The 23,194-nt window shown below is 39.9% G+C and overlaps 1 protein-coding gene across 4 annotated transcripts in view; it reads left to right on the forward strand.

The window, feature by feature from the left end:
- The first annotated feature begins 681 nt into the window (after window positions 1-681).
- PIP5K1B (phosphatidylinositol-4-phosphate 5-kinase type 1 beta) overlaps window positions 682-23,194 on the forward strand; it is an 83,964-nt gene continuing 61,451 nt past the window's right edge. For 2 of the 4 annotated variants that reach the window (XM_030467078.1, XM_030467079.1), the window contains exon 1: window positions 682-829. The gene's annotated coding sequence lies outside the window, so the exon portion shown is untranslated. Of the gene's footprint in view, window positions 830-3,583; window positions 3,803-23,194 lie in introns of those variants that run through there. The other 2 variants (XM_030467077.1, XM_030467080.1) reach the window with 2 other exon arrangements.

The raw sequence follows: 23,194 nt of genomic DNA on the forward strand, positions 1-23,194 counted from the left end.
CATAGAGGGGCGGAGAAAGGGAGGCGGGCATTTAGCCACTGCAGCGTCGTCCTGCTCAGGGCATGCATGGTGGCCCTGGTGGCCAACCCAAATGTAGTTTTATCTGAGAGTCAGTACTCAGAGCCCACCTCCAGTGAACGAGCGTACTCCTGGAGAAACAAAACGATGTAAGGAAGCGAGCATGCACCAGACGGTGACCCATGGGTCTGGGCTAACAGGCTTGGTCCCAAATGCCCAGCTGGCCATCGAGGAAAAATACCTCTTGTCAAAAAGGGGCTGTCACGCTTAAATGCACAGCTACCACGGCCTTAGACAATAAAGCGGCACTCAGCCCTTCAGGACCCCTCGCAGCCGCCTCTCCCTGGGACACCCGAGCCCCAGACGCTCAGACGCTCGGGGCTCCCGCGGTGCCTCATGAAACCTGCACTCCAGAGTGTCTGCGAACAAGGGGCTAGCAAATGGCAAGGGGCTTGCTACCAGGGCCAGAGAAACGCCAAGCTCCCAAAGGACCGGTTCAGGCTGGAACAACACACACCAGGAGGCCCACCCCGCCTCCGACCTCCTAGCGGGCAGGCGGGAGGAGCCGCCCCCTTGGGCGGGGCCTGAGCCGCGGTCCGGCCCTCTGCACCGCCCCGCCCTGCCTGGAGCCGCTAAACACGGGAGCTGGAGGCGAGCGAGGGGAGAGAGCTGAGGTGCGTCCGTCCGTGCGGGTCGGGGTTGGCGACCAGGTTCGCCGCTCCGGCCTCAAGAGGCTCAGCAGGAGCCGGAGGCGGGGGGAGGCCTCGCTGGAGGCCCTCACAGGCACCCGCCGGACGAGAAGGAGACATCCGTAGGTGCAATACCTCTGTTTTCTATTGCCTTGTTTCCGCCCCTCTCCGTGGGGACTCGGCGGTTCTCGGCGCGGGGGGCTTCATCGCGTACTCTCCGTTTCCCCCCTCCTTTTAATTTGCGGTCTGTTCAGCTCCCCCCAGAGCGGAGGTCCGAGGGGGGAAGGCGGCGGTGGGCCGAGGGCCGGCGGGGGCGATGGGCGCCCCAGGCCGGACTGGGGCAGGGGCTGAACTGGGCTGGGCTGCTCGACCCGGTTCCCTCCGGGCAGCCCTGCCTGCACCGTGCCGGCTGCAGCCCGAAGGACTGACAGAAAACGCGTCTCATTTCTGGGCTTTTTGTGTTTGTTTGTTTTGGGAGGGAATATTCTGTGAACTTCCACGGACTTCGGCGTTTCTTCATTATGGGGTCGTAGCTTTTTAAAGGAAAATAAACCAACCCAAAGCAAAAAGGTTGTGAAGGGTGGGCTCTTGCATGCCTTGTGCGCTGGCTGTTCCCGGGAGCCTCGGCTGCGGCTGAGGGCGCGGGTTCAGGTGCTCAGAGCCCATCCCCGCGGAGCTCCGCGCTGCTCCTCTCCTCCTCTCCGCGCTGCTCCTCTCCTCCTCTCCGCGCTGCTCCTCTCCTCCTCTCCGCGCTGCTCCTCTCCTCCTCTCCGCGCTGCTCCTGCCCCTGGCGCAGCTGGGGACTGAAGGTTTCTGTCCAAGATGCTGAGTTTGATGAAAAGCTTCCGACAGCAGTAAGATCTTTAAAGAATACCTTGGAATACCTTAGAAAGTGGCTTTCCCAAAGTAGTAATGTTTCCAATACACTGCTTAGGTGATCATCGGAGTTTTTTCTCTTGATCGGTGTCGTGGGGTTTTTTTTGTTTTCTTTCTCCCCTCCTTTTTAATGTGTCTTCTTTAAAATTGGAGCTCTGGTATGTGCTTTAGGAAAAACTTTGTGCGGCTGGTATGTTGGCTGTCACAAAGGAAATGTAAGTATACTTGTTTCATGTTTCTTCTAAAAGGATATTGCTTAAGGTGAAGAAACAGTGGGTTTGTCTCTTCTATGTTGTTAGAGTTAATGCATTTATGTAAATGTTTTGAGCTAACCTGTGGCTCATGTAAGGTGAAGAGCTTAGATCAAAATTAATGCAAGCCTAACATAAGAAGCATTGGCAGTCTGAGAATTAGTGAATGTATATTGTATATACAATGTATATTGTAGCATCCAGGTTTTTTTATGTCTCAACATAAATCTACTGGATGCTTATCCTCTGCAGAGATGCTTTTTAATAAAGTTCATTAAATGGCCTCTCAAAATTCTTTGAACTTCAAAACAGACAACATCTAGTCTGGCGAATGCTTAATGTAGCAGTTACTCTGGCTCTTGCAGAACCTAAGCCCCATAAATTCTTAATTTTTCCCATCTCTTCCTCCACCCAGATACTTTCTCCCATCTTTAATGTACATCTTTGTCTTGTAGTAATCTCAAAATTGATTAACAAAAACCAAAATTGAACACACAGATTTAAACCTGTTTTGCTCTCAAAGGTTTCTGGTAACTCTAGATTGAGGGGAAAGTAAAATGTGTAAAACTTGTAAAGGAGTTTGTCTTTGTTCTCTTTATTTTACTGTATTTAATGGTTGGTTTTTGTTTTTTTTTTTTCCCCTCCCTCAACTAGATAAGATAGGGAAAAGTCGTATACTAAGTTTAGGAATCGATCCTTAAGCCATTATAACAGCAGGAGGTCTCACAGAGTTCAGTTAGTACTTGTTTGGGGCTGTTTGTAACCTTCAGCTGTGTATCTAGGTTCTCTTGATATCGGGAGAACTGAAACATGGGTAAAAATAAGCATATGCTTACATGGCTTGCTGTAATAGTGTATGCTTATGGAATTGTGTTGATTTTTTGACAGCTGTGTTTCTTATTTAGCCTGTAAGTAGCTAAGGGATTTCTGGTTTTGCTTTTGACACCAGCAGAATGGGCTGTAATAAAAATAAATAAAAAATTCTTTATGGCTTGCATAATGTGGGCCATACAGTGCTGGGAACATGCTCGCTGATTCTTGCAGCTCCATGTGCACCATGTCTACACTGAGTGTTTTTGGACTGTGTAACCAAGGCACACTGAGTGTGCTGGCTTTCTCAACTAATTCACGGTTAAGATTGGCAGCAGCATTTCCTTAAGACCCGGGCAGCAGTTGGCAAAGCGGTGCCTCCCCTTCTCCCCCAGCCTTCATTTGCTTTTCCAGGGAGATAAGAGCTGGCACAGCTCCTGTGCAGTTTTCATCACCCTGCAGGGTAGGGTGCTGTGCGGGCAGTCCCTGAGAGCCTGCCTAAGCTTTTCCCTTGCACAATGACTAGAGAATGTATACTTGTTGAGGTTCAGTGTGGTTATCTTGGTTACTGTTGGTGGTTATATGGTGCTGTAGTTAAAATTTATATACTGTTCAAGCTGTAGAGACAAACTTCACTAATCAGGCTAAATAAAATGTGTGCTTAAAGCGCAGGGACGAGCAGTTTGGTGTGTTGTAATGATCAAAACCCCATACTGCTTAGAACTGAGTGGCAAATTCTGCTCAAGTTAAATGCAATTAAATGCTTTTCTCAATAAAGTTTCACTGATAGTTCTAGCTGGGGATTAGGTCCTCATGCCTTCTTTGCCATCCAGCTCAGACCGTTCTTCGTGTTCTAGAGGTGTGTTTGAATGTTTTGTATTGTACCAGCTTGTTGTGAACCACACCACTAATATTCTAAATTTTACTTTCCCTATATAGATCAGATGTCTGATTAGTCACTGCAGAGTACTGCTGTGGTTATGTCACACTACTTGTCTTAATCTTCACGTTTGTGCAGTCCAGAAAGAGCTTCTCCTTCTCTGTGATGACGAAACTTAAAGTCTTCCCTCAGTGAGCTGGAAATCCCATCTTTTACCTTCCCTCTTCATTCCATTCTCCAGTTGCGAGAACTAAGAAACCTTATCAGCCTGTTGCAAGGTACTATATCAACCATTTTAACGTTTGTTTATTTTGGGTTTGGGTTTTTTTTTTTCCCTCCTTGCTGTAAAACAAGCTGTTTTATGGGTGATCAGCAAAGTAGGGGAAATTTGTAGGTATTGCAAGTGTATTTGTATTTTCACCTTTCTCCAGATGTGCATATGTTTTGTGTTTTGAAATAGGAGATTTTAAAAACTAAAAGTGCTAGTAAGCTAGCACTAGTTCATTCAGTATGTTACACCTATGATCTACACCATAGACACGAAGTAAGTCCCTTGTGAAATTTGTGCAATGCATACAGTCATAGGATGCATCTGTCTAGTAAAGCAGATGCTGGATGACGACCATTTAGTCTGCTCACTTTTATTGCTATCTCTTTTATCTGATCTGGCCAGTTCCCTGTGTTTGGTACCCTGTTTTTTTATGATCCTTATTACTGCAGTATTTCAAATTCTGTATGTAAATATTTCAAATATGTAAATATTTCAAATATTTAAAATTTCTGTATGTAAAGTATTTCAAATTCTTTTAAAATGTCTATTTGGGGCCAGGGAATAAACAGATTATACACCCTGGAGCTGAGATGTATTCAGTGGTGTGTGAGAAGTATGTGTCTTCACATCATGGCCCAGTGTTAATAAGGTGATTTTTATGCTCTCTTACTGGAGACCACTTTAGTGTGAATCATAAAACTTACCCTATGAAAAAATTACCAGGCATCTGAAATAAGGTTCCACTTGTACAAAATTAGAGTTGCAGTTCTCTGGCATTTGAAGGTATAACCTGTGAAGCCTATCTTGGTGTCCTTTGACTAGAGCTGTTACTTTATGATCCGAATTGTATGAAACATAATTCTGAATCAAACAAAGATGGTTTGATTACAAACACGTAAAAAATTGACTTATTTAGAGATATTGCTGTACTTTGCATTGCTGTTACTAAGTCTGGTTCACAACTCCAGAAATACAGCCCTGCCTTTTACACTGAAGGAAACTGCTAGCATTTCAGCTTAAAGCAGTGCAGTTTAGTGGGATGCTATAAACACCAAAAGCACCAAAATCATCACCAAAGCTGACTTAAAATGCTACAACTCTTTGTGGCAGTTTGCTACTTCTCTGAATGTGGTTGCTCAACTGCTAGTGAGGCTTTGTGATAACATCAGATCACTGAACTGGTGCAGGTTAAAAATAACTTTGCAAGAACAAAAGAAATTTTTGTGGAGGGCAGATGGTTTTCAACTGAAATGGTAACTGATGCAGTTAGCAAGTACAGCCATGTGTGGGGTTGTGCTGTGGGGAGCATGTGAGTGGCAGTATAGAGGCAGAATGGAAGTGGAATTAGCAGAGGGAGAAGTGATAGCTGGTTTTGCTCTAGATAACATACTAAGTCAGGTTGTTGTTGGCATTTATGTAATCTAGTCAAGAGAGAGAAACTTGTTAATTGTTTGCAACAGCTCTTGTTCCCTCCCAGTCTGCATGCTAGTCTAAATCTCACTTTCTGTGCCCGTTAGTGCTTTTCTTGTTGCTGTAAGCTCTAGTGTAGCGAAGCCCGAGGGCAGACCTATGTCTGCTCTGGGAGTGAATGGACCGGATTCTCCTTGGGCTGTTTTGTACCCAGAACTTCCTGTTCCTTTCTATTTGTGAAAGTAATTTGGTTTTTTTCTACTACTGAGTTTGTTTTCATGAGAAGTTCTTGGCCTTGGTAATGGTGTGACTCAGAGGATACATCCATGCAGCTAAATGATAACTTAATTGTAGCAGAGGTGTGCCTATCACTCCTCATGTCTCAGTATTAGTAGTCCCAGCAGCAGTAGCAAGGCAAGCAGGGAGGTACCAAGCCTGTCAAACTGAATGGAATCCCAGGTCTGTTCTGGAGCTTGTAGCCTTGGCAGGCCTCTATCCTGTGTTAGTTTGCTGTTCTTCCTGAATGGTGTGCGTAGAATGGTTTCCCAGTGCTGGAATGGCACTTCCATTTAGTTACTTAAACTTTTGTCAATTCTCCTGTCATTGGCCTCAAAACCATGAGAACAGAAAAATGTTTTCACTTGCATTTGTTACAGACTGTTTCTTCCCCAAATATATGGTTGGGTTTTTTGAGTTTTTGAAAAGGATGAGATAGCATATACTGAACTGTGGTTGGCTTATAGGTGCTGATTTTTGAATCAATAGTAAGGTCACAGGCTGTGTGTCAAATAGTTTTAATCGGTTTTTAGCTTAATAAAGGTTTCTACTTGTCTCTGATTTAGAGGGCAGTTTGTAACTTGTTTGCTTACAAAATCTAGGAAATGTGTTTGCTTTTTTTTCTCCAACAAACTCAGCTGTTGGTAAAACATCTTAAACACTCATAACAAAGAGGAATGGGGAGCAGCCAAGTTTTTATTTGAGTCATTTAAAAATACACTGCACCCACCACTGCTGCCTATCTCCAATTAGAATATCCATCAGAATTATTTTGGGTCAGTATAGCTGTCTGCATGATTACATGCCTTTCCTAACCCAAGTCATAAAGTTGTAGGATTATTAAAAAGGAGTTTAGGAATTCATGGGCTAGTGCTATACATGCAAATCATAAGAGGATGGTTGAACGGAAGGGGTAGATTCTGAGATTCCCTCTTTGCTGCTAAGGTAACTTGCTGCCTCAAAAGGTTCTGCAAGTGTTCTTTTCCTCTGTACCTAAATGAAGTCTTGCGGGAGAATCAGTGGACAGCACACAGTTTAATGTAATCCAAGTATTGCTGTTTATTGGGAGCAGCAGTATCCCTTTTATACAGAGGCAGGCAGGTAATAATACAAACATTTTGCCCATTGGTGCAACATATCTTTCATATGCTGCAGTGCATTATTTAACAGGTTAAGTACGACTCTTTATGTGTTGTCTGTGAGATGATTTCCCAGCCTGTTATTCTTCTCTTCTACTGCCACCTCCCTTATCTTTTGCACATAGCTGATCTTTCAGTAACCTTGCAGGTGGGCCTCAAGGCCCTTAGCTTGCTCTGGCTAATGCTAAGTAGTCGGGATTGCTCACATGTCTGTTTTCTTCCAAAAACTCTCCCAACAAAGTCTTGGCTGAGCATAATGCAGTATTTGTATGAGACCATGCCCAGGTTTGTGGTGTAGCAGTTGGCACTACACAGGTGCTTCCTCCTCGGTAGGTAGGTGTACATGTACAGTGGTATGGGGTTGGCTTGCCTACTAATTGTTGATAGCAGTAACAGTGACTTTTTTAAACTCTGGAAAGGAACCAAAACCATCTCATGTAAGAACACTCAGCATTTTCAATAGTGCTCTCTGGGTTTTTTGGATCACTGTATTATTCAAAGGTACTTTAGTGTTAAGTTTGACATTCAGAGCTCCAGTAAGGGATGCATTACAGAGTTTGGTCTTTGTTTCACTCTTATGTTTTACAAATTTGTGAGGGTTTGTGACCTGATCAATTTGAATAACCAAATATTTTTATATGAGTAATTCTAAAAAGATACTACAAAGGCAATGAGTAATCCTGTTCAGTCTTTTTTCTCAAGTCTGTCTGACCATATTGAGAGAAGTTTACTTGGGTATGGAGGGGTGGAAATTTACTTTCTTAACTGATGGAGAGGTTCCCATGCAATGATTTTTTTGTTTGGAGTCAAAGTAAAGATTACTCTCCCTTTAATCTCCTCTTAGTGCAAAGCACAATCACCAGTTCCACACCGGCAGGGGCAGATTAGGATCTCCTCCACCTTTCCTTGTGATGCATTTTATGAGTCTGTTCAGAGACCTGAGGGGATGGTCCTGATTTGTGTGGTGTGGAGGCTGCCTCTCGTCTATTCCACCCATCTCTTGGGCACCAGACTGCAGAGGGATGAAGTTAAACTATTCTGGCTCTGCATGTGCATGGTCTTGTGTTCAGAGCTCTTGGTAAGCAGTCTGGCAAAAAAAGCTCATGTGGCTTACATTGCTTGGAGGAGCATACCCTAAAGTCCGACCTCAGTACCCACCTTCTGCCAAAACTGGTGTCTTTGCTTGATATTGAGTAATGAGGAAGTTGGTATGGATAATTCTGTAAGGTGTATTGCAGTGCGAGAAGACAGACATACACAGAAGCCTTACAAGGATTGGTACTCTAATCCTGTATTCACCACTCAGTCTTGCACACACTTTGAGGAAGGGAAACTTCTACATTCAGAGTGGTAGTGAAAGGTCCTGGGAGAGAAGAGAGATGTCCCATGAAATGTCCCACTTTGTTAAACACAGAAACAAAGGAAGTATTATGAAGAGGTTTTTGGCTAGGAAACAGAACACCTTTTCATGGGAGCCCACAGCTTCTGGTTTTGTTTCTCATACAAACATGATGATGTAACAAGTCATCTCATTAAATAATGATGCTTGTACATTTCATGTTATCAGGTTTTGTTTGCATTATAAACCCTTTGCCAGCTATTCACAACTCACTATATAAGCACAGTAAAGTATTGTAAGTGGAAAGCACATCATTATGTATTTCTAAGAGGCAATGGAAATCTAAATTGGAACCTTACTTTGTTTTGGGGCTTTGCTGGTCTTTACACTAGAAAGAGTTTCAAACTACTGGGAATGTGGGTGAGCAAGGATCATAGTCTTTCATGATCACTTTTTCTCTCGTTGCTAGACTTCTGCTTAAATGTGTGCTGATGATCACATACAGGTATGTGGTACAACTGGGGCTGCTTTTGTCTTCAGTCATCTTGATGTGGTGAGCAGATATGATATTGTCAAAGAGGGAGTTTGACAGATATCTGATTTTTAGGCAGAAAACCACACAGAATATTTTTTCTCGGTGTACAGATAATGGAATCCAACTATGATATAAGTACCTACAATTGAAACACAAATTGTGTAATTTTAAGATACCTTTTAAGATACCTTTTAAAATTCTACTGTAACTAGACAAAACGAATTTAGGAAAAAATCTATAGTAAGAAGTCAGAAGGACTTCCTAAACGGCAATATGGATTGAAAATTGGTTTTCTTTCATTTATGTAGGAATGCCTGCTGAAATGTTGACTGTTAAATTAATATTTCATTTCTCTATTTTTTTTAAATACAGGTTTTCAGAGCCAAGAATTAATAGCTCCTAACTTAAGAATTTAAGATGGCTGATGTACTGCTTCACATCTGAGCTGTATTCTTAAGGATGCTTTACTCGAAGTCTTACACTTCAGCATTTGCAAAAAAGGAACTCCAGCATTAGGAGGAGAGTCCTGCTCATTAGCCCTCAAAACTTTAATTAAGTCTTGGAGTATTTAAACTGTCATCTTTGTTCAGTCCCAAGCTCTCTGTCTAGAATTATGTAGAACATGGACAACTAATTTTTTCCTGTCTGTGGAGAAATATTTTAATTGTCTGCGTATGTTAAACAGCAGATTCAGTGTGCTGTGCAAAATAGCCAAGAAAGATGACAGTGCTATGCTAGACAGGATATTTTGTAAGGCTGTGCCATGCCTTTTTTTAGGGTTTACAAGGTTACTTCTCTTTCTTTAGGTTGCTATTGTGCTAGAGAACATACCAGGTTTTGTTGCGTGTTGGTGTATACCTGGGTGAGACCTTTGTCATGTGCTTTACATACACTTATACTGGAGTTTGAGTGTTGATGCTGACAGACCACACCTAGGACTGTCCATGTTGTTTGTGTGTTTGCAGCAGAGTAGCAAAACCAGAGCTTTTGAGCAGTGCGTGAATACTGAGTCACCTACAGACTATACAGCCTGCAGTGAAGGCAGTGGTTCCTACTGTTGTTGTTGTTATTATGTGAGCAAAGGCCTTCCTTTTGAGCTATAATTATCCAAGAGTGAGCATATGAAGCTTCAGTATATAAGAAGCTTCAGTCAAATGACTGAAGAGTTATAGTTTCTCAAATCGGGATTATTGCCTTTTGTTAGCAGCTGAATTTATCAGTCAACTTCCTCTTTCCAATGGCAGTCCACTAAGCTAATTATTCCTTTGCTGGTTAGTACTCTTACTTTTTCCCATTTCTCTATAGGCTTAGTTGTAAAGGTGTGTCTGTAACATGCACTTAGGTCACTCAATTTTAAAAGACACTGTGCTTACTGTGGGAAGACTGAATGTGTTCTAAGATCGATGTACCTTGCAAAACCAAGACAGGACATTTTTATATCTGTTTCAGAAATGTTCTTTAACAGTATTTTCTTACTATGTGCATGGTTAGAAATCTTGTTTAGACAAGAAAAAAGCCGTGGTCTGTTCTGTCTCTGGATACTCCAGTTCCCAGAGTTAGCTGGATTCCTTTTGTGTTCTGAACTCCATTGTATTCAAGTTCAAACAGAGCGTGCCTTGCATGTAACTGACTTCTGAGTTTATTTTGGCAAGTCAATTCAGGGTTTCAACCTACCCAACTTCTTTCTGCTTCATGTGCTTTATGTCACAGGGGTAACAGGAACTCTACAGGGTAGAAAATGCATCTGAAGATGGATGTGTTGAGCTGACTGTCAGAGTGGTACCCTCTTTACCTTAGTGTCTAAAGGAAAAGCTGTGTAAGGATCCCTGCAGTTGTTGTTTACTGCAGAATTCATCTTTGGACCTGTTCAAGAAAGTTCCCTTGTTTTTGAGTGTATTTGTTATCAGAATGGGACTTTGTTGCAGCCTTAAAGCAGTTGTATTGTGAGTATTCTACCTCATCATTTTGGTGCTTGAATTTATTTGTGATGTAAGAATGATAACTTTTTTAAGCTGCTGTTTGATCGTGTGTGGACATCCATCATTAACTAGTAAGCAGTGGTGAACATGTGCACAATAACTAAGTGCAGTTACCTTTAGCACTTTACTCCACCCAGTCTGTGCATACACATTGCAGAGATTGTCTATAATTCAGAATCGCTCCTTTCCACCTCAGCAGCTGAATTGTGGTACCACACTTGTGGCATGGAGCGCTGATCTGCTGCTACAGAATATCAAGACCCTCTCATGCAGTCCCAGTGTTAGTGTTGCCTTTGCTAGTTTGCTGCACAGCCTCTACCTCCAACACCTGCAGCAGATGAAGAGTTGAGATCTGAGTGTTCTTCGGGTGAACAAGGGAAGCCACTGCTAGGAGTAGGTGTGTGCTCTGATGTGAAGATTGAAGTGGGGCTTCTGTCTGGCCACAGTTTTACCATATTTGCCCACATTTCTTTTATGTGGGCAAAGACCTTTCTGGCTCTCACTAGCAGTCATGCCAATGGCAGACTTCCCAGTGCCCTAAATCAGCCTGGTGGCACAATGATCTGGGCACAGATGGCAGGGGGAGATATCAGTGCATTGTTAGTGCAGGTGGACTACAGTGAGGAGATATGGATCTGTGGTACATGTAACACAGTGCCACAAACAGCTGATGCATATACATCATCTCTGGCAGGCTTGGGTCTGTGCTGAACTTTCTGGATCTGCGTTTAACTTCTGCATGTACTGTGAAATTCATTGACCTGTGTCTGAAGGACTGCTTGATCTCTGGTCACTGTGTGGTATTGTACAGTGAAGAATAGCATTGCATTCATCTCGTGTCAGGTTGTGTTTGAGTAGTTAAATGTTCTGTGACAAAAAAAAAAAAAAGCTAGTGTACAGACATCTTTTCATTAGATTAGGGCAGCTAGCATGGACTGTAGTAAAAAAAAAACAATCTGTACTAACTATATTGAAGCTAGGTTGCTTCATTTCATTACTTAAATAGTAACACATATTATCAGGTCATAACCTGACTTTGACTGTAAATTTGCCTCTCAAAAGGGACACACTACAAACTGCTGGGTTTTTTCCCCCTGTCCTAAGGCAGGCTGCCAAAACACTGGAGTGGTTTATTTCACAAATATGTATCACAGCAGTTATGATAAAATCTGTTTAGATATTTTTCCACGTATGGCATGGTAGCAGCTCTTATGTGAGCTGAGTCTTGCCTATTTATGACTGTATCTGTGTGCCAGGCTGACTTTGTGATCAGAGAGGCACTGGAAGTGGTGTCAGGCAGTTCATAGCCCTTAGCAAAGCTCTGGGGGGCTTCCCCTTGTTTGGGAGGTGCTTGTAGAAGAGATGAAGTCTGAAAACATTATGTTCAGATTATTTTAATCTGGTATTAACAGGTCTATTCATATATTCTTTGCACAGATTTTATAGAATTTTGAGTTGAATTTATGCAGCTAACAAATACATATGAAATTCCCTCACTCTTCTAATTTATTTGTTCATGTAAGCTTGATTTATTTTAATTCCAGTCTTCTCTAAAACTTTTTTTTTTAAATGTCTGGTATATGTCTGATTAAAATGTAATATCATGATAGCAGCATTAGCTAAAACAAAATCTTGAGTTTGTAGATTGTTTCTATGGAATACTCTATGGAATACTTAAACTAGAGGTTAAAATTAAGGTGTCTGCCTCAACTGCCTTTAGCTGAAGCTAGCTGTATAATAACAGACTGTGGTAGGAAATGGTTTACAAGTTGTTTTGGTTTGGGTTTTTTTTTTTGGTCACAGCATTACATTAGTAGAAGAACTTTAGCTTTGCTTTACTATGCCTGCAAATTATTATAAAATGCATGGTGAGAAGTACAGCTCATAAAAGGTGAGTTAAAAACAAGGGGTGGCTTAGGATACTTTTGTTGGCTGCTGTTTTGATTTTTAAATAGCAGAAAAAATTTATCTTGACACTTAGGTCCTAATTACAAGGATGTTAAGTTCTATTCAGGATTTTAACTTTCATGTTGAAATGTAAACATTTTTCTCCAGGTTTCCAACACTGTATTGTGATAGAGCATCACAAATTATATGAATTATAGAATAGTTTGGGTCGAAAGGGACCTTAAAGATCATATAGGTCCAACCACCCTGCATGGGCAGGGACACTTCCCACTTGACCAGGTTACTTCAAACCCCAAAACCCTTATGAATAAATGTGCTTATGAAGTGGTTGTTGGGGGTAAGTAGTGAAAATGAGACTTAATTTTTCCACTTGCAGAAGTCGTACTAGTGATGAACCTCTGACAGCTTAGGTTAAAACTTTGTTGCAGTTGCAAAAACATTAAAAATTTTGATTTTTGCTTTCAGTGCTCGTTTAGTATTAACTCTGTGGCAGCAATATGGCCAAGGAATGCCACTAATTGTCAAGAAGTTCAGCTAAGCAAGGACTTAAAGTAATTTATCTGCTTTGTTGCTATAGATGTGATATATTTAGTTAAAAATGTGATATATATAGATACAGTTGTGATACAGATAGAAATAGAGAGCCAGGAGTCAGTCAAATCTAATACTCTGTTGAAGTGCCAGGCAATAAAATTGGAAATTATTTTGAATACAGTGTAAAACTAAATTGAAATTAATTTTAATGAAAAATCACAGACTTCCAACATCGGCTAGAATATTGGAGACGCAGCCTGCTATTCACTGATGCATAATTTATATTATTCAGTGATTTTAATAAATACAGTCAAATAGTTGCATTGAAATTCTTTATATTTCCGATACTGTACAAACATATCTTTTTATATGTAAGAATGTATCTTCATTGTGTAGTTAGAAAACGTTAGTTTCCTAGCCTTTTAGATACTACTTTTGAGTAAAAATAAGTTTTTAGTATAAAAGGGAACAAAGTACTTCTCCATTTCACAGTTCTGTGAGGATATTTGGCAGTTTTTCACTGTGTGTTAGCAACCAGTTGTATGTTATAACCCTTTATCTCTGTGTATATGTACAATATATGTTTAACATTGTTATAATCTAACTAAATTGTATGATACTTAATATAGAATGTAGACAGCATATAAAATATACATAGAAATTGTATATGCATTTATAAGAACATTGTCCAGCTTACTCCTTGAGGACCTTTCTGGACTCAGGTAGGGTTAACAATGTATTTCCTTTCAACCTAATACACCTAGTTGTGCTTAAGTACTTGCCTTTACACAGATGAAAAGCATATGGTCTTTACTCGTTCTCAAAAGTGTGCCCCATATAGCAATAATCTTAAAATTAAACTTGCTTCTAGTAAAGTGGAAATGATTACATTAAATTTGGGAGTGCTCATGGTACGGTTCTTTTATGTCTTGAAATATATGATGGAGGGGAAAATGGGCAGCTAAGGAGCTAATTTCAAGCCACATTTTCTTTGAAAATGTAAGAATCATTCAGCATGCTGTTCCTCCCTATTCCTGTTTTGACCCTGTAGGACCTGAGCACATCTTGAATGATTTCATAGCTTTGAACATAGACATTTCACAGGTTGCTTAGGTGTCTGTGTTTTCATACACATGGGTGTCTTGCTACTTGACCAATTACTAGAAAGAAAATTTGGGCTTCCTTTAAAATGTAACTCAAGAGCTTCCTGTGAAGAGCAAGTTGTAATTCGTATGCACTTCTGTGCAACTCAGACACTGGAACTGAAAAATACTTTCAGGTCACATTGTTGGACCATAAATAGTGTTTGGCTGTGCAGGCATGAAACCAGTAAGCATTCCCTTTTCAGATGTTTGTAGCTGTGAAGCAAAGTGGGCAAAGGTGAACCTCAGGTGCTTGCAAATGCTGGTGTTTAAGCCTAGAGAGTTTTTGGTAGGGCAAAAAAGAATTAAGCTCTCTTGCCAGATAAGTGTGAGAAAGTATAGTGTACTCTTTTATAACATTTGAAAATATGCAGAATTGCGGTTCTTTAGTCAGGGGCTAGAAACCAAAACCCCTAACAACTTGTTCTCTGCTGATGCTTGCTGAAAATTTTTTTCTGAAATACAGTCTAAGTGGTTCAACCTCTTTGGAGAGAACAGAGATATAGCAGCATGTCCTAATGTTTTGGGTGCTGATGCTAATAGCCCATCAAAATCACGTTAGAAACAAGGACATCTGTTGAACAGTGAAGTAATCTTCAATTACCTGTATCACTTTGATTGATTTTAGGTTCATGAATATTACAAAAGTTGAAATTGGAAATTGTATAAATTGTGCCTTCTAGATACTGCAAGATTTTTCCACTTTTAAAAAGCTAATGCAGTGACATGCATTAGATCTCTTTATGGACCATTAGTACTTAATGTAAATGGACAAATAAAAACCACCTGCAGCATTCATGTCAAAGGCTGTAACTTCAAAGGTAGTGTACTGCCCTCTTTGTTTTCTTGTCTGTGGCATAAGTGGCAACCCAGCTGAAAGAACTGATGAGGCAAAAATAGTTATCTGAAAAATCAGAATAAGATGGGAAATCTGATAAGGCAGTTGCTCTTAAACTTACCAGCAGAGTTAACAAATAGACATAGGGTAGAGGGGAAAAAAAAAAAAAAAAGATTTCTGATACAATTTTTGAAGCCATTCCTTCTTATACAAATGTTCACAGGAGTTACACCACCATCAATGAAGTCCTAGTGCAGACCAGGTTGGTTAAATCATCTGTACTCTGTGAATTCAGTGATTCTGAGGTGTTCAAAATGCACCCTGGTTTTGGCAGTCCAGTTTAAACCAAAGAAAAGTCAAAACAGGCAGTGCTAATAACACATTTAAAATACAGCTGGTGCTTCCAGAGATGGAATTGTATATCCTTTCCATTTTTAGAGGTGAGGAAAAAGAAGAGTGACAATAGTGTAATGACATACTTTTTCAGGGAAATGAAGGATGTCAGAGACTCTGTAGTTCCATGATTAAACAAATCTTTTCCTCCTGTGGGCTCTAGGTTCTGAACTATCTAACTAAAAGTCTTTCCTGTGAGAGATGGAACCATTTCTTATCCATAGATGCAATTGTGGGTGGCTGAGTATGTGAGAATTTCTCATTAAAGGGTAAGTTTGACATGTATCTATAACGTGTAATTTGCATGTTATAATTACAACTAGTAGTAGCACGCAAGTAATTTCCCTTTTAGACCACTCTGAACTGTGGAACGGAGGAGGTATTTCCTATTTATTTGTTCCTTAGCATTAATTTTGCTGTTCTAATTCTTTATATATACTTCTGCAGGTTTTGCAGTAAAGGTGATGGTTTTTCCATTTGTGACACATACTTACACTTTATTTTTTTATTTTTTTTAAAGGGCCGGGTTCTGCAAGTGGCTAACCTTTAGAGTAATTTTTCTAAGGCCATGGCAGTGCAGGAAGTAAGGAAAACACATTTTTTCAGAATTCTTGCATTTATTTTTAAGCCACGTCTTGTGATACATAAATTTGTTTGTAATTATTTTATCAGTGTTTTGTAGGAAAACACCTCAAGGTAGTGCATGTGGACAGTTCATTATTCACTTTATTAGTTTCAGCATCATAATTGTATTTTTTGCAAATATTACAGGCCCAGGGAAGTAACAATGCATCTTTCCAAGTGATAGAAGGAAACTATATTGAGAAGTGTGCACTGCCAAAGTTAAGAGCATAAGAATGTAGTGGTAAAGCTTGCTCATAAAGGGTGACACATACTGCAGCATACAATGAAAATTATGTTGATTTGATGAGTGCTAAAGGCATTTCTTGGACTTCTGTCGCAAATTTAACAGTGATAAAATGGTTTGTCCTACAAAAAGCCTCCATGGAATGTATTGTTGAATTATCTTTATGTTCAAAAACACAATCAAATTCAGTTAAGGTAGAGTCTTTGGGGAAATAATGTTGTGCTTTCCCCCTCATTGTCAAATACAAGTTTTACTGGTAAGAATTGTGTAACAGTAATCTGCAAAATCAGGAAAACAAATGTGTTTCAAGTTATCCTGAGAGCATTAGTATAGTTTAGTGGCTAGAAATTGTTTAGGAGTGTGGATCCATTGAAAGTTACAAGACAGTTCAGATGTTGAATAGAGAACAGCATGCTGAAAAATCACCCTCTAACAATTTTAGTGAACACATGAAGGAACAAACCTGGTGACTGACGTACTTGTAGTTAGGAATTTTGTTTTCCAAGATGAGGCACTGTGAGAAAAATTGAGGCTTCTGCATGGTGTCCCCTGTGGGACCATGAGCAGAGGCCTCAAGCACTGCATGTTGGCTGCAGTGCTTCACGTTTTTCCTTGCAACAGACAGGGTGCATCTGATCTCTGTGCAAAAATTAAAGGGACAGGCTTCATCTGTGGTTATAAACAGATACACTAAAATTCACGTGTGGATGCTGCTTATTATAATTGTGGCCATGAGATGTAAAAACAGGTAAATCACAATAGTGATATCCTTTATTTCTGTCCCAGGACCTATAATTATACTTGAGTTTGACTTAGAGGCAGCATACTACTATGCATTTTATTACTTTACATTCTTTCATCTCTTTAATCCGTCACCTGTATTGCAGGGTAAAACAACAGGAAAAGAAAGGTTATGTGAGGCCTAGATATCCATTGTTAAAAGCTCTCTGTAACCAAAAAAGTGTGTTACAGAAGCAGCTTCACTGATTTGAGCCTTTTTTGGTTTATTGTGTTTGTGCCTTCTCATCCCTGTGAGGCTAATTGTGGCTTCTCGGGAGCAGGTAGGAAGAGAGCTAAAACATGTCTTTGTGCAGTTTGGAAGAACAGTGTAACACAGAACTTGTGCAAAATAAGTACAGGTTCACATCTTGCTTCTTTGTCTCATTCCATTAGCTTAAAAGTTCCAAAAGTAACTATCAGATTTTCCCACACAGTGAACATCTGAGCAAAAACTTTTCTGCATGCAAATGTTAGTTTCTGTTACAGAGAATAGTACCCATAGAAGTCTGACTCTGTCTATTTTGCATGGTACAATACCATTTGGAGATTCATCACAAATATGGACAATAATGCAACCTTAGTTGCTTTACCATCATCTTCTACTAAAGATCAATATATCTCAAATTTAACAGTGCAGAAGGATATTTCCAGATATTGACAGCAAGTACTACACAAAATAGAAATAGTGTTTAATTTCTTACTGAATTCTTCAGTATATTTCTTTGCTTCTGTAAAGGTTTCATCTAGTTATTAATCTGTGGAACTGAATCATTATCTCTTTTTTTACTCATTGTTGGCACCAAATTCTTAATAAGATTGCTTTTATTTTAGCCAGAATTATGAATGTGGCAAATAGTTTAGTCATCTATCTGCAAATATTGCTATACTTTGTGTTCCTCATAGAGATGCTTCAAACTTTGCTGTGGTTAAAAAATACATGTATATAAATATGTATATGGTGGTTGGTTTGGGTTTGTCTTAATTAAAACAAGGACAGCAGAAAAGGATATAAATAGTTGCTTTCAAGTCAGTGATACTTTATTCCCTACTGGAAGAAGATCGGGGGCTTCATAGTTGCTAGGGGTGTGGAGAGTTAAAAGACTCCAAACTTTTCAAGGGATATGTGTAAGACTTGACTTTTCTCTTGTTTTGGCAGTCTAAAATGACAACTATTTATCTAGCTGAACTGTGTCTATCACATGGTCTGACTATCCTGCTTAAAAGTGTGGGATCAAAATGTTATACACTGACCTTCACATTTAAGAGTAATAAAAAATTCTCATCCCCCACAGGTGCACCAGCTGCTGGATGGTACCAAGAGGTAGAGGAAAATATTAAAAAAAAAAAGCGTGTGCCTAAGTTATTTTTCGCTGAGTGTGAAAGCTAAATTTCTGTTTGTAGTTTGTGGTTCTAATACTTTGTGGTAAATATCTGAGAGTGATGAGGCCAAGGTGGTACAATCCTTTCTTTTCACAGTAGCTTGATACAGGCAGAGGTGATGTACTGCAGCAAGCTGCTCATGTTTGCTGACCCCTGACAGGCTTCTTTCTGTAAGAGCCAGTTCTGGTTTGTTTGCACAGGCCTCCTATAGTCTTTTGCAGGTACATCTTGTCAAGCATTCCTGCAGTGCAGGAGCAGGTTACAATTGTTTCTCTGCAGCTGAGCAGTTCGGGTTTGCCTGACTGGTTGGTTTGTTCTGAACCCTGGTCTTGACTACGGATTGATGTAATTTTGACAAAATGGAAATGGAGCAGGACTGAATGTATCAAGCCTTTTCTGTGAGATTAATGTATGTATCTGTATTTCACAGTGACCTGCCCTTTCTGTATGTTGAGACAAAAATACCTGTATTGTGGGCATAAAAATCAAGTTTGGTTTTGTTGCTTTTTTCCCTTACTTTGTACTATCATCTGTTTACTGGCTTCTTAATTTTTTTTGCCTCCCCTGAGTATCATTTTGGCTATTCAAAGTTAGTGGCACTGAATGCCTGTATATGTACAATATGCAAAAGCAGAAAGCCTTTCCTATCCATGTATTTCCCACTATGTACTTCCCTTCTACTTTGGCTCCCTTGTGCCTTGGACTCTTGCTCCCTGTTCCTCCTTTACCTTTCCACAGTTCACCTGTGCACAAGCTCTTGGTGCATGATCTCCCTTAACTTCCTGGCAGTTCTTCACCAACTCTGATAAATGTCAGCTCTTGGAAACTGAATTTGTGACACTTACTCTTACCTTGCACTTAGTATGGAAGGAGAGGTTTCCATACCTGTGCAGTGACCACACTGGTTGAATCTAGGGCCCGCTGAGCCCATTAATGAGAGAGATTATTCAGAGGCAGGTGTACCAACACAGGCAAGTTGTTTGGTAGAGCAAGTAATCAAGAGTTATTTAATTAGAAACCCTAATTATATTATTTATGATTTAGAGAAACTCCCAAACAAAGCATCTACTGAAAAGCACTGGAGGACTCCTGCCTTACTCTTGTAAAGGAAGAGTGGTTTCCCACCCACTGCCAGGACAAGGCAGTGTGTCTTTGTCCATCATAACCTCATGTAGCATCACTCTCACAACTCCATCTTTTCCAGCAAAAGTGCAAGGTTACCTGTCTCTCCAAACTAGTGCTTTCTGCTGAAAGCCATTTGCTTTGAAGGGAGTAGGGACAGTGTCCATTTTTTTTTTTTTTTTTTTTTTTTTTTTTTTTTGTGGCTTTTACGCAGGACTGCTCCTGGTCACTGCTAGTTAACAGCAGCATTTTTAAATGTGGTACAAGACATTCAGTCGGTGTCTGCCCTTCCTCTATTGTTCTCGCATGTGCATACAGTGACTTGCACTCACAGGCACATGAACACACCTGCCAGAACACCCCTGTGAAGATTTTTAGACGATTGCCTAATCAGCTTGTTATACTAATGGGCTTGCCTCACACACATTTGGATGATACAGTGCTCTACGAGAAGACCTTTCACACCAACATCGTTTTTGTGACCTTCTCTTGCACCTGCTGTAGAGGGGCTACCTCTGTCCTGTGGCCATCCTTGCTGATAGAATGATGATGGGGGAGTAAGCACACAGGGCAGTCAGACTGGCTCATGTCTGTCTTAGTTACTCTCTGTCCCTTTCTTTGGTGGTCCTTAGTAACAAGTGAAGGGCTGCAGTTCAGTGCTTTTACAATAGTGCAGTGTTGCAAGGAAAACTTGCAAGACCAGTCTCTTTATCAGCTACAAAGTAAAAGCATAGCTAGTGGCTAGTCCAAAGTATTAATGAATATTCCTTTTGTCCTGTGTAGCAGATTGTGAGGCCGCTTGTTCTGGGAACAAGAGGTTCAGGGTATAATGAGTGCACATTGCTAACAGCAGCTATTGAAAGGCAAGTTTCTGTAAATACGTTTTGATATTTGTACTGTTCAGCATAATGATTTATGTCACCTTGGACTAAGAAAATTAACATTACAGTAACTGGTAAAATCATACGTTGAAAAAGGTATTCAATTTATTTAATCATACATACCAGCTGATTAAATCCAGGTAAGGCAAATCAGAAAGTGAATTATTACATGTACTTTCAATTATAAGAACACTTTATTCATGTTAGAACTTGTTGATTTAGTTGTAGGGGCTTTCCACTTCAGTGTACCAGAACTATATGGTGTTTATAACCAGTGACTATACTTTGTTGTAATTGTTTTCTTTCTAGTTAATGATTCATAAAACAGTATGCATTAGGCAGAAAGTGGGATTGATGAGCTTGTTCTTTTTTTCTTTCTAAACCTTTGAAAGCTGTATTTTTCCCTTTTGAAAACTATCATGTGGGCATGACTGATTGACTAGTTGACTTACAGATAATATTGTATGACTCTTCTGACCTAGTCATAATGATGCTTCTAACTGTCTTATAATGATGCATTGAGAGGTGAAGATAGTTTTTCAGAGTGCTTCTGTGCAAAGGAAGGATATTCTTATTCCAGCCTTTCAAGAACTCAAAGATGGCTTTCATATGTGAGAAAACTCACACCAATATTCCTTGGAAAAGCTTACAGGTTCTGGTCTGTTCTCTTTAAAGTCAGTGGTGTCAGGCTGTGTATGGCTCTGATAGAAAGTGCTCAGCCACTGCTTGCTGGTGGAAAACTGCCTCCTTTTTAAAGTTACATGCTTATAGTGTTCACTAACTTTATACACACACACACACATATGTGTGTATATATATATATATATATATATATATATATATATATAAGCTAGTTTATGTGAAGTTGTATTCTTTGCTTGTAGTGATAGTTTAAAATTTTGAATTTTCCCATAATATTTCCAGACACATTATTTTAAAAGAAAAAGAGCTAGTCATTTGTAGAGTGCTTCCTGGGGAGGAAGAATGTGGTAGTGTTTATGTATTGTTTATTAACTTGCATTTTTTAAAATACAGCATTATTCATATTGGTGCAACTAGTGTGGAGTATAAACCCCTAACATTCTATGAATCTATAATACCGTGGAAACTGGGAGGAATTGTAACAGTGTTTCTGGACCTCTCCTTTCCTTCATGACAGTACCAGGTACATTAAAAACGTTGGCTAAACTATAAAAAAAATCTCCAGCATTGCCTGCTATATCCTTCAATGTAGTCTCTTCCACTCTTTCTGCAGCTGTATAAAAGGTCTTTTAAATGAGGACAGAAATGGGGATTTTGAAGACTTGAATTTCTTAGATAACCTGCCTGCTGTTTACAGCTTAACTTAGCTAACAGTTGGTAAAAGCCGTATGTACAAAAGTTATACTTGCAGAACCCAGAGTAAGAAAACATAAAGGGCATGAAGATCATGCTAATCCACTCCACCAGTGAGCTCAGTGTTTCCACAGCATATCTTTATCCAAACTTTGCTGATTGTTTTCATGCTAATATTCTACTGAGCTGAATAATTCCCAGTGATGCTTCTCTTACAAGTTGCCTATGAGAACTGGTGCTTTTTATACTTAGCCTTATCCATTTGATCTGCTTTCCATTTCTTGCATATTTCTATATGGATTTTGAGATCACTGAAGCTGCTGATGTGACCAGATTACTCTTCTATATATTCCCCGCACAGCAAGGTGGGCTTGTTTGCACCCCCGTTTGTGTGTCGTTCCTTTAGAAAATAAATAACCCTTCCTCTGATCTCCTTTCCCCCTTCGTTTCATTCCCTTTGGATCTTACCAATTATGTGAGTGTTGCAGCTTGCCTTGCTTTCCTTCCAAAAATTATGACCACCTTGTTATGGGGATCCTTGTCACTTTGCTTGTGCTGTCAAAAGCAAATGTAGAATTTTCTCGCTGATTGTGCTTTTTGGGTTTTTTTATCATCCTTTTGTCCAAACGTGCTGCAGTATTTGATTGGATAGCATGAATTTTTCAGTGGTGTTGTCTCAGTGTGCAATGTCTGGTATGTGTTAGTAACATTAAGACCATTGCTGTGTCAAAGTTGCCAAACTAATGGAGCAGACCTATGACTCTGCAGTCTGCAGTCTTCTGCCTGTGCCCTTTACTGTGATATTATAACTTCTCTATTCTTATATTGCATATAGTTGTATATAGCATGCAGATGTCTATCTCTTTAGCTTGTTTGAAAGAGAATCCCATCTTGATAATTTTTATTAATTTGTAATACCAACTGATTTTATAGAAAGATTGCCAGTCTTCTAAAAGTTACTGTTGTTGGCACCTGAAATCTCAGTTTTGAAAATTAAAAATTCTTCTTTGGCTATGTACAAATATGCCTTTCTACTTCATATGCTTTCAGTCTGTTACAAAATAATGACAAATTAATGAGGCAACTTTACTTTGCAGAAGGAGGGTCTGTTAGCAGTTTCTGTAAAATACACAATGTAACGTCAGTTATGTCAGGAATCAAATGTTTGTTCTTTCTGATTACTGGTCTGGGACCAGTGATTTGGAAAAATCCCATAGTTCTTAATGCATGAGCAACATCTATGGTACAGTAGAAACTTTTCTCTGCTTCTACTGTGGGTGTTAGGAAAGACGTAAGAGACCCTTCAGTGCTTCTGGGAGGATCTGAGGACACAGCAGTTGATAGCAGACGTTAAATAGACTAACAGGCATTAGAGGAGTAAGAATGATTTAAGACTCTCAGAAGGAACCTCTAAATTTGGAAAATCATGGAGGGGAAAAAACCACCAAACACCTCCTCCTACAGGACTTTAGGTTATGTGAGATGCAGAATTTTAAAAATACAGAACTTAAAAATGCAAAGAGATGTATTTTGTTGTAGA

Source organism: Calypte anna, chromosome Z (assembly GCF_003957555.1).
Source record: "Calypte anna isolate BGI_N300 chromosome Z, bCalAnn1_v1.p, whole genome shotgun sequence".
NCBI classification, from domain to species: domain Eukaryota; kingdom Metazoa; phylum Chordata; class Aves; order Apodiformes; family Trochilidae; genus Calypte; species Calypte anna.